Source organism: Melozone crissalis, unplaced genomic scaffold (assembly GCF_028551555.1).
Source record: "Melozone crissalis strain CALT ecotype California unplaced genomic scaffold, PUWL_Pcris_2 ptg000179l_1, whole genome shotgun sequence".
Classification (NCBI taxonomy): domain Eukaryota; kingdom Metazoa; phylum Chordata; class Aves; order Passeriformes; family Passerellidae; genus Melozone; species Melozone crissalis.
Genome location: NW_026535946.1, coordinates 1,032,746 through 1,047,626, shown reverse-complemented (window position 1 = coordinate 1,047,626; position 14,881 = coordinate 1,032,746).

Sequence of the window (14,881 nt, the reverse complement as noted above, 5' to 3'; positions counted from 1 at the left end):
TTTTTCCTTAACTAGATTTTTACCTAAACCACTGTAACTTTTATTCCATAGAGTCACTGAATATTGCTGTTTCATTGTACACTATCAAGCTGATAATGCCATTTTGTTCAACTTTTATACAGAATTTGCTTTCTAAGGTTCTGTACACATATCAGACCCACTCCAAACAATGGACAAGAGCACAGCAGCCATGTACTTTTAGCGTAGTGCAGTCAGTAACATAATGGAATTGTCCTGGAATCATACAGGTGTAATGTGGAACACCACTTACTCATACGTGTTTTAATAGATGTGTCAAACCCAAGCGTCTGCAAAGTGCAAGTAGATGCTTCTTTATGTAGCTAAATGCCAGATGTTACTAATGTAGCTAGATGTAGCTAATGATGTCAGCATTAATATTTCACTAAAATTGCTTTTCATCTTTAAGGTGAACTGCAAAAATGTACTCTGGGAAAACAAAAAGGGTAATTTTCTTCTCTTTGCATAGGGTCACAAAAGCATAGAACATTCTTTTTTTTAAAGATTTATTTTGTATCACTTAAAGTTTAGGGTATTCCATATAAGAAAATTCAGTGTGAGAGTTTTGGGAATGGGAAGGTGAGATTTAGGTGCACAATCTCTAAATAAGCTGAATTTTTTTCGACTCACAGTCACTCTGTCATAAATCTCCTTCACTCAGCCTCACACCCATGTCTCATAAGCACCAAGATTTGTGAGCTCGTGTGATCTTGTGAGCATCACCTGAGTATGGGAAAAGGTCATGCCAGCTAACAGTCCTCATCCTGTCCCTGTGCTTCCTCTTGATCAGAAGTGATAGGCTATTTTATGGCCAGATCTGCCACAGAAGTTGTGCATTCTCCTTCTCTGGGGGTATTAACAATTCATCTGGATGCGCCCTGTGTTACTTGTTCTGGGTGCAACTGCCTTAGCAGGGGGATTGGACAGAGTTCCCTTCCAACCACTACTATTCAGTGATCTTTTATATTGCTCAGCAGCTCTCAGTACATTTTTCCTGGTCTGCAATATTTAGGCTCTGTCTATAGCCTATTTTTAGGCTGGGCTAAAAGGAAAAATAATGGTATTGGTAATGAGCTGTAACCTGGAGATGTAATCCTCCTGATGGCAGAGTGCATGGTCGTCTGCTGCCAGTCTTCTGTGCTGTGGCCTTGACATGCACAGCACAGGAACAGTGTCCTCTAAACACACCTTTGTTTGTCCATAAAGGGCATTCTTTTAACACTTTGCTCTTTCTTTTGGTGCCTACAAACACACGCACTTCCATTGACTCTACGATTGTATCAATCTTACTGTTTTCATTATGAATCCCTACAAATGTGAATTAATGAAATTAATTATAGGAAGCATTTGATGAGTAAGTCATCCAGCTGATTCATTTCTTCCAAGCAAACTCTGACCTAAACACTGAGCCCTATGAGTCACAGCCATCTTCTTTGCCTGTGAAACTCTTCAGACCAAAGCAGCCCTGTCAGAAGAATGGATAGTCCCAGGCACTTTTCCAGCTGCAAGATCACAACAGTCTCAAAAGCACATTAAATGCAATGACCTTCCATCCTTGCTCATAACTGTAGGGCCCAAGTGTCCAGAGTATGTTTGAAATGTCTGCTGGCACGTTGGCATGCATTAGCACATTCTGCTTCAGGCCACACAAGGCTCAAATAAGAGAGCAAGCGTGCTCAAGCTTTCTCCTCTAGGATTGTTTTCACCCTATGTTTGTATATAGACATGAACTTCTATGAAAAAGGTGTGGATGTTAAGTGAATTTGGGCTTGCAAGAGAGATTCACGTGTAGCTTGCAGTCAATCATGCTCAATCGCGGAATGCTTGTTACCCATTATAGGAACTGTAGCAATAAAGGATGATATCCCTGCAGCAGGCAAATGAGTCAAGCCTGAATGTCTGATGTGAAAAATGATTCACCATTTGTGATGGATGTGATTTTGATGCAGTTTGACATTTTAGAGGAGTAAATATTTGAAACAACCTACTTTTAAACCCAATCCACCCATGGAAGGAGGAAAGCAAATAAGTAGGAAGCATGTAACCTTGTGGAGCATGAGTAGGCACTGTATCAAAAGGCAGTTTCTTCACTCAGAGCCTTTACAGCAGGTGGTTTCATTGTTCTTTCAAACCTCCTTCCTTTTCAGTCCCAGCGCTGTTGTACAAGCCTCCATCCCCCACTGATGGTTTCCCTCTGCTCACCCTGCCCTCAGCCTCTCCCTGAGAAAGAGGTTTTGGTGAATGCTCAAATGATGAAAGTAATTTTCTGTGTATTTATATATTTGTTTGATAGATTTCATTGAGGGTTTCTTCCAGGCTGCTTTTCTCAGTAGCTGCACTCGCAGTCAGCAGGGCTTTTACTTCAGGAAAATTTCATGGCAAACACCAAACCCCTGGTAGGGAAAATTGATGGCTGTGATGAATCTTCACAATCCAGCTATACAGGGAGCTCCTGCTCCCTCCTATGCAATTTGCTTGTTGATAAATAAACTTGAAATTTCATTTTCAGAGACAGAAAGTAAATGACACACTGTATTAAGCAGTGACTGATATTGAAGGTGATGTTTTGTATGCACTTACAAATAAATATGCCCTTCACAATGAGGATATTGGAAATCAGGATATCCTGGACATTTCTGTGCCCTCCCCCAGCCCAGGACATAAAACTCAGTATGTTCAGCTCTGGTTCAAGGTGTTTGCCACAGTTCTCTCAATTTAGAATGATAAAAAAGCATAAACTATTCCTATTCCTTCCATCCCTGTTCACAGTTGTTTAATTTTATGAGGATTCTGTGTGTGCATGTTAGAATTGTTGACTCAAAAAAGGAAAGCCTTGATTTGATTTTTTTTCTTTCTTTTTGCCCTCAGTATATTAATAAAAGAAGACTGAGATAATGTGTGATAATATCTAATGTAGAAGTTTTGATAATTCTATCTAAAACATTGAATGAAAATCAAAATATTTGCACCTTTAAAATGTTACACTTTTGCTTGGCATAAAACGCCAGGTTCGGGGCAGTGTAATCAATCTTTAATGTCTGAGTATATCAGTGTCACAGGTTTCTAAGACAGGCTCACACTTTGAAGGAAGCAATCTCATTATACTTATACATATGTATATATATTCAGGTGACTTATTTGAGCTATGCAATTTTGGCTTGAGCCCTGCAATTTGGCATAAATAAATGTACTTCCATCACCAGATTCAGCACTTCTGTGTGACCTCGGTAAGCTCTGCAGGATACTGAGCAAGAGATATTTCTGTCACACCTCTTTCATTCCCATTAGTTTCCAATTTTCAAGCTGGATTCTCTGCACCATGAATCAGACAATTCCTATGTTGTATAATACTGCAAAGTGACTTTCGAGGGATAATTAAATCCTATCAAGATGGTGCAATAGTTCATTTTCAAAGACAGTTTGATTTAATTTCAATTACTGAAAATTTTTATGGGTTACTTTAATAGTCTTTTTTAATATACATGGATCTATGAGATGCTTGGGTTATATATTTTTTTTAAAAAAGTATTTATCTTCCTAATTTCAGCCAGGTTTTTTTAGGCCTGAATGAGTTCTAGAGTTAGTCAGGAAGTGTCAAAATTTTACCAGCTTATTAAAAGTCGGTGATGATTTCATTTTTCTGTATGAGCATAAAGGAAAGGCATGCAGATTCCTTTATAATTGTAATTCAGTTCAGGTTTTATCATATCAGTGCACTGTAATCAGGGTTATGGAAATCTCTGTTTACTGTTAATTATGCACCATACATGTGCACACAGCCACACACAGTCTTCCAAATATGTTTGAATCTTGTCAAACACTTTAGTCTCTAACTTCTGTTGTAAGACTGTCACGTCTGTGCTTGTTTTAACATATGGTGCTTTCAACAAATAATTTTATAGGAAGAGCACATAATGAAGTGACAAGTGCTTCAAATTGTATCAAACTGTTCAGGGTGATAAAGACCAGGGATGTGTGAAGAATTGCAGGAAGACCATAAGAAGCTGAGTGTTAAAAGGCATGTACAGCTCAATGTAGATCAATAAGGAGTGATGGACATGGGGAAAAATTTTAATGCCAAAACAAGATGTGATTGATTCTGTGTCGACCATCATCACTTTCGAAGTAGATCTCAGGGTCAAAATAGATCATTCTGTGAAATTCTGTGGTGCTCCATTGGGTGCAAAAATCAAAACAAATATTAGAAATAGTTAGAAGATGAACAAACTAAATAGACAATATGAGTTGATTCAACTCTATGAATCCTTCGTGGGCCAGAACTGTAAATACTTTGTGTTCTGGTCTGCCTATTTCAAAATGGTCTTAAAGGTTTTAGAGGAAAAAGGTTTTATCAGGGTGATGGAAAAGCAACCTTAGGAGGAGCAACCAAATGGGCTTGAAGTCTTCAATCTGTTCACTGTCTCTGAAGTATATAAAATAAGCAGCTAAAAAGATACGGAGCTTAAAATAGTACGGAGAATGTTACAAACTCAGTAACAGATTGTTATAAACACAGTATTAGACATCAAAAAGAATTTAAAGCAATCTAAAACAGGCCACTGTGATTAAAACCAAAATCCATCAGAAGTGTAAAAGTATTTCTGGACTAGAATCTGCTGCATAAAACCTTAAATCATCTTTGATAAAGAAGAAGTGTAAGGTGACAAATACAGTGCTGGGCAGTTTTGGGAAAATGTTGTGCATAGGCCAGTAAGTGTTTTTTATACTGAAAAATAAGTCAGGCATTTAAAAAATGTAGAGTTAAATATGTGTTATTGGAACTTTGGAAGAGTTAGTGCAATTTTTCTAGGTGCTTGTTTAATTTATTCATTAAGCATTTTTGCCTTTGAAATATTCAACAACTGTGTGTATTAATTTAATCCTGGTTTTCAAAAGCTTTTGTTAAGATTCATGCCAAGAGATTAAAAGTGGCTGGCTTGTCTTGAGATAAGAGAAAGATTTCTTGTAGTTTAGTAATGGATTAGCAAACAGAAAACAATATTGAGAAGTAATTTATCAGCTTTGAGTTGGAGTAAAGATGCTTGTGGTCCCACAGACAGATGTTCAGTACATTTATCAAAGATAGATACAGAATAAGATGATGCATTTTGTTTAAATGTGTTTAGGATATTCAAAATTGTTTGACTATTGATAATTAAAGAATTTGAGTTTCTGACATGTAAGGAGAGACTGAGAGATTCAGCCTGAAAAGGAGAGAGGGGTTAGGAGGATCTTTTCCAGTGTATAAGTGCCTAGTGGAAAAAAACTCACTTCTTTTTTTCCCCCCTTTTGTTTTTACATTGTGGGTGTTCAAACACTGGCACAGGCTGCTGAGAAAGGTTGAGGAGTCTCCATCCCTGGAAACACCTGGGATCTGACTGGACATGGTCCTGGGCCACCAACTGTAGCAGAGGGTGGGACTGGGAGGTGTCCAGAGATGCCTTGTGAAATCTTAACTACTATGAAGAATAGGAAATTATCTCCCCATAGTGGATGACTGTGCTATGAAGGGATGGATAAATACAGAGTGTTAGTAAATGCAAATACAGAATACGAGAAAAAACAGCCACACCTATGTATTTACAAGAATAGGACCTAAATTAACTGCTAGTCAAAGAGTTAAATAAATATTGTGATTTACTGTTGAAAGCTCAATGTACAACATCATTGATATTTTGTGCCAGTCATAAAGGCAAATAAAATTATATTACTGAGCAGGAAAGGAGATGAAAACAGGGCAGAAAGCGTCCCTCTTCCTTTATAGAAACCATTGGATCATCCTGTTGTGCATACTCCAAAGGAGTCTGGTTGAACTGGAAAAAACTAAAGAGTGATGGTTAGGAGTAGAGGATGGCTTTGTACAAGGTGGGGTCCAGAACAAACATCCTTCTGCTTCCAAACAGATGACTGAGGTGTGATCATACAGTTATGAATGGTGTAGAAAGTGAAGGAGAAGGGATCATTCCCTGTATTATTGTATGCCAAGTAGAGAACATCCAACAAAATAAAAAATACAACAACAAACAAGCTACTGAAGAACAACCTTTTAAACATAATTAGGTGTGTCATTAAATCACAGAGCCTGCTGTCCCAGGACTCTTTGGTGATCAAGCTCTTGAATGAACTGAAAGTGCAATTAGGTGAAGTGGCACAAGCCATGCTCATTGGGAGGCCATGTGTGACCTTGGATTCAGGAAATCTCTGAAACTTCCTGCTTCTGGGAGGGTGTATTGGAGAAAATCACTCCTAGACTTAATGCTGTCGTGTCTTTTCTTTAAGTATCTGCTGCAGGTTATTGTTGGAAAGAGGGCACTTGTCTAGATGCATCTTGGGTTTGGTGAACAGGGTTGTTCTTAACCTCTTGTTGGACAGGTGGATAGCTGAAACCTAAGTCAATAATGATGTTTTCTTTTCTCTTTGCAAATCAACATTCTCTCCCTTGCTCATTTTTTGCTTCTTTTCTCAAAGGATCACTTACAACAATATTTTCACCTTTCATGCAGGAAGGCATATATTTAATTGTGACTGTTGCGTGATGAACTCAATGACAAAAGATGTGTGGCATCTCTAGACACAAAGAAGTTTGTATCATGTTCACAATATTTTTTTTATAGCTGGCCACATCCTTATACCTATTATTGAAATCCATGCCTTAAATGTTTTACATATGAGATGTAAGACCAATATTCTTTTTATTGAAGATTTTACAAATTCCTTTAAAAGAAACCTTACAAATTCCTTAAAAAACCTGCTCATATTGTATTGAGTTCAAATTTCTCATCCTTGGAGATTTTGGGGGCAGTTATTCCTCTCTTTTAGGCATGTTCTATTTTTTGTGTACATTCATAAAATCATAATCTTCCTAGCACCAGCTGATAGGATTTTGTTTTCCTCTTGAGGCATTGGGTGCCCTCATAAGCCCTGTCTTCAGGCTGGTGCTTCAAAGAATCAGTTCCCCTTCGGTCACAATGAGGATTATGCTGCTCTGAGGAGGCATCTTGATTCAAATTTCCGTTTGGAAACTTTTATTTTCTGTTGCACAAAGGCATCTAACAATTATCCTTTGCAATTCCTTAATCAGATGGTATACACTCATACAGAATTGATTACTGTACCACCGAGCTTTTCCTGGCAAACATGTAAGAGTTTTTGGGCACCACTTCTGAACTTGGGTGGCTCGAAGTCAGCAGTGGGGCGAGGGAAGGGCCATGGGGCGTGCTGCACACCCTGGAAAGCGATCCATTGTTTCAGGGAGTAACTGCTCTGTCATTGTGGCTCCACAGGTCGAGGGAGAGCATTGTCTCAGGTTCCCCAGGCACTGGTGACTGAGGGGGTCACACCTGCCAGGGTGTGGGGTGTGTGGGGTGGGCTGGGAGGTGATGTGCCTGCCCTGCCCCTGGGCAGCCCTCGCTCCTGCCTTCCCCCTGGGGCTCCCTGCACAAGGTGGCTCTCAGGCTCCAAGCTGGAGGAGTCAGGTCCTTCTCTTGACACCATGTTCTGGTTGTTCTGAATCTTCTTGGTGTTCATTTCCAAAGGTTTTTTTATTTGTCTTCATTTTGTGCTATCTTACTGAACGTGAGGAAATTTTTCCCTTGGCATGCTTAAGTAAGCAAGAGCTTTTTGGATTTGTGGGTTTATTCTCTCCAGGCAACCTTAAGCTTTACAGGCTCTATTGTTGAAATAAGACTATTTTAATTTTTTTATAATGCCCTGAAGTACATTTCCTTGAAACATCAAGATTGCAAATTTTTAGTTTTGCAAAACACCGTTTGGAAAAGCTCTTACTTTCTTTATCAGAATCAGTTTTGTATATAAATTCAGTGTGTGAGTGGCAAATACTCTTTTGAAGAGATAGTTGCATTCAAAGAAATTAAAAATATAGTATAGAAATACATATAGATGTATCAGAACTCCTTAATTAGCGATAATGTGTTTTTATCCCATGCAGGCTTTCTAAGGTCTGTGCTTTTTTTTCAGCCATGTTCAGACTGAGCAATCTCTCTGACAATTCTGTTGAAATCCCTTAAATAACTTTCAGAGTTAGGATCTACTTAAGTGACTGAGATGACAGAGCCTGACATTTAAGAAAAGATCCAAAGCCTATTGGTGCTGATAAGAATTTTAATATGTACTTCTCTGGTGGCTTCATATCAACTTGCTTTGACTTGTGATGTTTGTGGAAGTAAATGTTGAAGAGATGAGTACATTTCTTTGACTAAAAGTTGTATTTAAATATGTTTTCCTTTTTTTCAGTATTTTATTAAGAACTATACTTTTTATGCCATTGAAATGATATCTGATTTTATACGGGTGCATCTCTTTACAATGAATTTATTTCTTTATATAATTAGGGGTTTTTTTCAGAATTGATTATAGTCAGTGTTGTTATTGAATAAGTCTCACCCAAAATTCTTCACTATTTGTGGACTAAGTGGAAAAAAACCATCAGGTAGGGCACTGAACTGCTTGCATAAACAGTTCTTGAGAAAACTATATCTATTTTGAGTTCCCAGTAGACATTTTAAATTAGCATGAAAAGCAAGATTATTATGGTTTTGGGTACTTTGATGATCTAAGCTCCCAAGACAATGAATCCCTTGTTCTCAAAGCTTTTTCTAAGATTCCCTCACTGCATAAAATACATGATCATCTCTCTTCCCTTTCTTACCCCTCCCTTCAAACCATTTGAATTCAGAGTAGGCAGATCTTATGCTATAGATGCTATAACACTTAAAATGGATAAATTCTAGTATATGGAACATATGGAAATTATACTGAATAATTGAAAAAATGTCCAGCCAGAGGATCAGTTTGTGTATCAAAAATTTTTTTAAAGAATCATGACAAATGTGATGCTAAGGATTTAAACCAGCTGACAGCAGTAAGAGATTGACCTTGGTCTAGTAAACCATCCTGAATTTAGGGTGCTGTACATCTGCTCAGTGCACTTGAAGGTTGTGCCCTTTAGTGACCCTACTTCATCAAGAAGATGCAGATTACTTTTGATTTTTCCCAACCCAAAGCTGACTGTGTTAGCTTGATGACTTAAAAAGCATTTTTTAAAAAAATGTTGAATAATTAATATAGCACTTAAAAGGAGGTTGATCTTTTTGATGCCTGCCACTCACTTTGCTTAGAAGATCCCAGAAGGATGTGCTAGAAGAGAAGCAGTGCAAAAGTGCAATGGCCCTTTCCTCTCCCACCTGCCCTTGGCAAGGGGGTGCTGATCTCCTTAACCTAGCTCAGAAGCCTAGATTAGCCTCCTAGTTTCATGGTATGCATCCTTCTGATCGAAGTGCCTTTGAACTTTTTGTAAGGATTTTGGTCATTTGTTCAATGTCTTTATTCTTTCTTGCAGTATTTTCTTTGAAAGAAGGATTTTGAAAACCTCTAATATTGTGGCAGTTTTCACTGAAGCTATTTCAATTTTGCAATACTCCAGCCTTCAGCATCTGGTTTTCAAACTCTGTTGGATCAGGCTGGAAACAGACATCTGAAGTGACTGTTTAGCAAAATAATAATTTTTTTTCCCAGTGGTCTAGAGTGAAAAATATGCAAATATAAATAAAATGAGCTCATTTGGAAGGCACTGAGCTTTAATGAATAACCATTTATATAACAGCAAAATAAAGCAAATTAAAATTTGTTGTGAACATAAGCTCTTTTAAAAGAACAAATTAAATGAACATACTGAGAGTTATATCATGACACTGGAGGCTTTAATAAGCCAGATCTCGGCACAAGAGGTGCAGAATAAAAGAGGAATCAAATAAGATGTTCACAGAATTGGCACATAAGTGTTCTTATTTCTAGCATAACACTATCCAGCCTAATAAATAACAATACTCTGAGTTTGAAATCCTACTCCAGTACATTACTTGAGATGAAACAGTGAGGAAAATTAATCTGTTGCCCATGAACCCTGTGCACAAATTTCCCCAGAAATGGCAGGGTTTCACTGGAGGGTTTGTTTGTTGGTGCTGCATCTATATCTGGAAATTAGCATCAAACTGAATGTTTTTCTTCTCTACAAGGCTGGATGGTTTTAAAGGCAGAAAAACAGCAAGAGGAAAATATTGCAAATATCTGCTTTGTTGTTCTGGGTCTTCCTTCCTTCCTTCCTTCCTTCCTTCCTTCCTTCCTTCCTTCCTTCCTTCCTTCCTTCCTTCCTTCCTTCCTTCCTTCCTTCCTTCCTTCCCAGCAATATACATCCATAGTTAATGGAATTTATAGACAGCAGTTGTACACCTGTATGAATCTAGATTTTATGTGAGAATTATTTTCTCTCCAGTATCTGGAATGCTAAGTGTATTAATTTTGGCTAAATTTATGTAAATGTTGTGTTTTCTTGCATATCATGAAAACAAAGATGTGTTTCAAGTCCTTTTTCACAAGTAAATACAAGCATGTACCTGCTAATGTGAACAGGGGGCTGAACCAGACACCTCCTGAAGTCTCTTCCAACTTCATTTTATTTTGTGGTGCTGAACAGGATACTTGCAGGCTGGCACAAAAAAAAATATCTTTACAGAAAGTTTGGCAGAGTTTTATATAATAAGGAAAATAGGCAGCTTTGTGAAATTCATAAGAGATAACAGTATTGTTATCCAATTTAGATAATAAACAGTAGGTGCTTTGATGTTCCATGCTATGGAAAATATTTTGATGGATAAAGTGAATGTTAATTTTAAAAATTCAACTTGTGTTAATTCCTATATCTCTTGTGCTTATTTTTTTTCCTTTGACGTGTTATAAAAAAATTGCCAAACAAATGTCAGGCAATTAGTAACCACCCACCTAAGCTGAATGGTACAAAAGACATTTATGTGATGCCTAATTACATTTTATCTTAGCACTAATAAATCCTCTCATGAGCATTTGAGACAGGGTAGTCAGGACTTTCCTCCAACTGTGGAAGTCATCATTTTGGAAAAAGAGCAAGGGGAAATCTGCTCTAACCTGTAGTGAAGTTTTTGCCCAATCTGGATGTGATACAATTCACTTGTCTCACAGACTCAAGTCTCAAGTCTGCTGGTCCAGTAGATAGTTCTATTTTATATGAATAAATGAGATAAACTGGCAGAACTTGTGGAAATCACAGTGCATTTGTACAGCCCTCTTTGAAAGCGTCTGCAGCACACCTTTCCACCTAAAACTTCACACTGGTTCTACACTGTGGTTGTGACTTCATAGGTGCCAGTCCTTAAATTGATTGCATTGCTAATTTTTCATTTTTTGTCCTTTAACAGCTGGAAACAGTGAAAGTGATGGCCAAGAAGCGGTGAGGAAAATAAAAGAAGAAACTTTGACTGGAAAAGGTACCATATTATATAATTTCCTTTAAGAAACCATTTTTCCTCTCTTTTTGCTGTCATCTCCTTTTATATGAGGACCCCTTGTGTAATGCTAAATTTATTTTTTTTAATTTGGGGCACTGGAACAGGTTGCCCAGAGCAGTTGTAGATGCCTCCTCCCTGGAAGTGTTCAGGGCCAGATTGGATGGAGCTCTGAGCAAACTGTGGAAGGTGGAGTGGAAGGTGTCCCTGCCCATGGCAGGAGGTTTGGAACTAGATGCTCTTTAAGGTCCTTTTTTCTCAAATGGTTCTGTGATTCTATGAACTGAATTCCAGAAATAAATCTGACTCAGGGGTAAAATGCATAGGGTATTTCTTAAACAATGTTTTCAGCCTGGTTTGACTTTACTGTTTGTCATTGAAAAAGGGTTGCCTGCAAGTTACAGTCTGCCTGAGTATCTGCATGTGTAAGATTTAATAGATGGGAAAAAAATTCAGAAAACCAGTAGTTTTTGCTAAAGGGAGGATGACAGCAGGTAAGAGTGTGTGCTCTTTTACTTTGATTGTTTTAGGAGCCAACAGGTTTTTTAAAGATCAAGGCTGCTTGATTGGGTCATTTGACACATGTTAAGAGCTTATAGTACTTCACAACTAAAACCATTTTCTTAAATATAAATAGACCTTTCATATCAAACCTAAATTCCTATCTTTCTGTGATTCTTCTCTTATTTCTTTTAGATAGATCATCCTTCCTGATGATCTATCATGTTTGTAGAGGTATAAGGATAGCATAGCTTGATAACTGAGAGGAAAGGCATGTTCCACACTACCTGCTCTGTGATTGCCATTTGCAGTTCGTGGTGGAGGTTAGTGTAGCTCACATTTTTGTCCCTGGGTGTCACTGGGTGTAGCTCCTAATGGTGCATGATGATTCATTCCTGCCACTTTGACGCATAATTTCTTGGCAAAATTATAGAGCAGTGTTGCTAGTCCAAACGATTTGGGATCTTCATGGCTTCTTCTGAGATCTGATTCTGTTTTTTACCATAATTACTGTTATGATTATCAAAATACATGTTAATTATTGTTTTAAAAAAACCCTTTCATTATGATTTATCTTTTGGCTTAAATAAATGAGCATCCATTATAGCCTCAGGATACATATATGCTAGTTAAAAGCATCATAAATTAAGGCATAGTTAGAAGGATCATAAAAGGAAAAAGGTAATTATTACATCATTAAAGTCCTTTGCTGGAAGTTTCTGTGCAGAGACCAAAACCAGTTGGAATTAACAATGTCATGTGACTTGCATGAATCTGAATAAACCAGGGTCTGTGTTATTTTCTCCCTCTGTGTGATCACAGGCTTTTCTAGCACTCCAGTCCTTCTTGCTTTTTCTAGGTAAAGTCAGTTATAGCCCTCAGTTATAAACTGTTAAGACAAAGATGTCAGTTTGAGGAAGCTGAAAGTGTATTTAAAGTCAATTGAAGTTGTTCCTCACTGTAATTATTTCAACTGAGGTTTAAGTAATCTCAGCCTCGATTGGTTTGTCCTAAAAATAAATTGGAAGATTATTGTCTTTTCGAAATTTCTCACTGATTGAGGAAAATTTGTATTTAAAAGTGCAATGTCCTGCGCAAAAGACTTGTTCAGATCTGAGAGCCACCCCTATGCTGCTGTTTATCCATGAATCTGCACTTTGCTTTAAATAGGATGTGTGTGTAGATACTGTGACTGTGTCCTTGGTTGGCTAGATGATGCTTGTATCCAAACCAAAGCACTGAGACAGGGCTGTGCAAGAGTATTACCTTTTCAAAGTTCAAGATCTGTTTAGTCACTGCATAAAAACATTATTGGTTGTCTTGACCCTTTCCCCCTGCTTTTTCTTTGAGCTTTTTCATGGCCCATATGAAAACACTGCTTTACAGAAACTGCTTCCATCAGGAACATCAGACTCTTGAAGGAGAACTACTCAAAATAAATAGTACTTTTGGGCAGCCAGTGTGGTCAAGGATTGGGACAATATAGCTATTATGGACAAAAAAAGTGAGATGCCATCAGTTTGCTATCTAGATCTCAGATTCCTTAGAATGAAGAAAATCTCCTTGCTTTTTATCAGGTTAGACAGCAAAAGGGAGCAAAAGACCTTGTCCTCTCCTTGTTGCCTGGCTGAGCCATACATAGCACAATCATCCCCAGAGACAGCTCTGGGAAAATGCCAGGCTTATTGAATGCAAGTAATTACAATGTTTTTAAGGCACTGTCATCCTTCTCTGTCTTGGCCTTGTCTGTCTGGGGCTCTGTCTGATGTCTAAGGGTAAGTAGTTTTACTTGACATAATCTGTACTTACTTCTGGGACAAGTGAGATTCAAAGCATGTACATAAGTAATTCCTATGAAGCAGCTGAGGAGCAATAGTGTGCTAACATTGCCGAGGAGGATAAAGGATAGTAATAAAAAGCCTATGCATGCAGGTGATGGGTTTTGGTTTTTTTATTGTTTTGTTTTTTGTAAAAGCATGGCAAGACATGAAAGGATGGACAAAACTTCTGAATACAGGGAGGTGGGGTGCCTGGTTTCCCACCCTGGAGGAATGGAAAGCGGAGCCAATGCCAAAAGAGAGTACAGAACTGGAGAGGAAAGCAGTTGCAGCCATTTGCTACAAAGCAGTGATGCTAAAGGACTCAGAAAATCTAAACAACGTAGCACTTCATCTCTTCCTTCCACCCACCCCCTATCCTGGGGCTGCATCAGAAACCTTCTTGGTTCCTCTCCCTGCTGATTCCAGACTGTTTAAGTGTCCTCCTTGGTTTTGGGTCTCTGCTCTGGGTAACCTATTGCAAAGTGTAAGGAGGGAGGATGTACATGGGCAGTTGAGAGGAAGTAAATAAGCTACAAGTCCTTGGGGCATGATAGACCCAGTCAGCTGAACCATCAGAACCTCCTCCACGATAAAGAAATCCCAGCCCTCAGATACCCAGAACAGGCCAGAAGTAGTGCTGCATTGTCATTAAAATTCTCACACCGACTCTATTTCCAAAAGACCAAGGGCAACACATTGCTGCAGCGTGAATCATAAAGCTGGGAGAAGCCAGGATGTGTGGACGTTTATCTTGCTTCCATTTGTTAAATTGGGAACTTGTGTTGTTAATAGTGGCAATTATATGGCTGGGAAAATTGTTGATGGCTCCGGATTGCTGCAGAGATATTCCAATTGGATAAATCTCTGTAATTTGCACATAGGGCGTGTCTCTGTTAGTGTGTTCATTAGTTAGATCAGTTGGGTGCTTTTCAGGCAACCCTCAGCTCCTGGCTGCTTGCTGAGTTCAGGTTCCTATCAGGAAGGGCACTGCAGGTCCTGTCCTGGATTCCCTTTGGACAGAACTAGCGTGGGAGGAGAGTTGCAGCAGTAACAGAGCAGTTCGTCATGGGAGCAAACTTCAGAATTTATCTGAGCCTTCCACAGACCTGCAGCAAGTGCCTATGTCAGGTGCCCAGCACAAACTGAGCTCCAGAAATGGACTTATATTGATCCAAACTGCTTGGTAGTGCAGCCATAACCACAGTT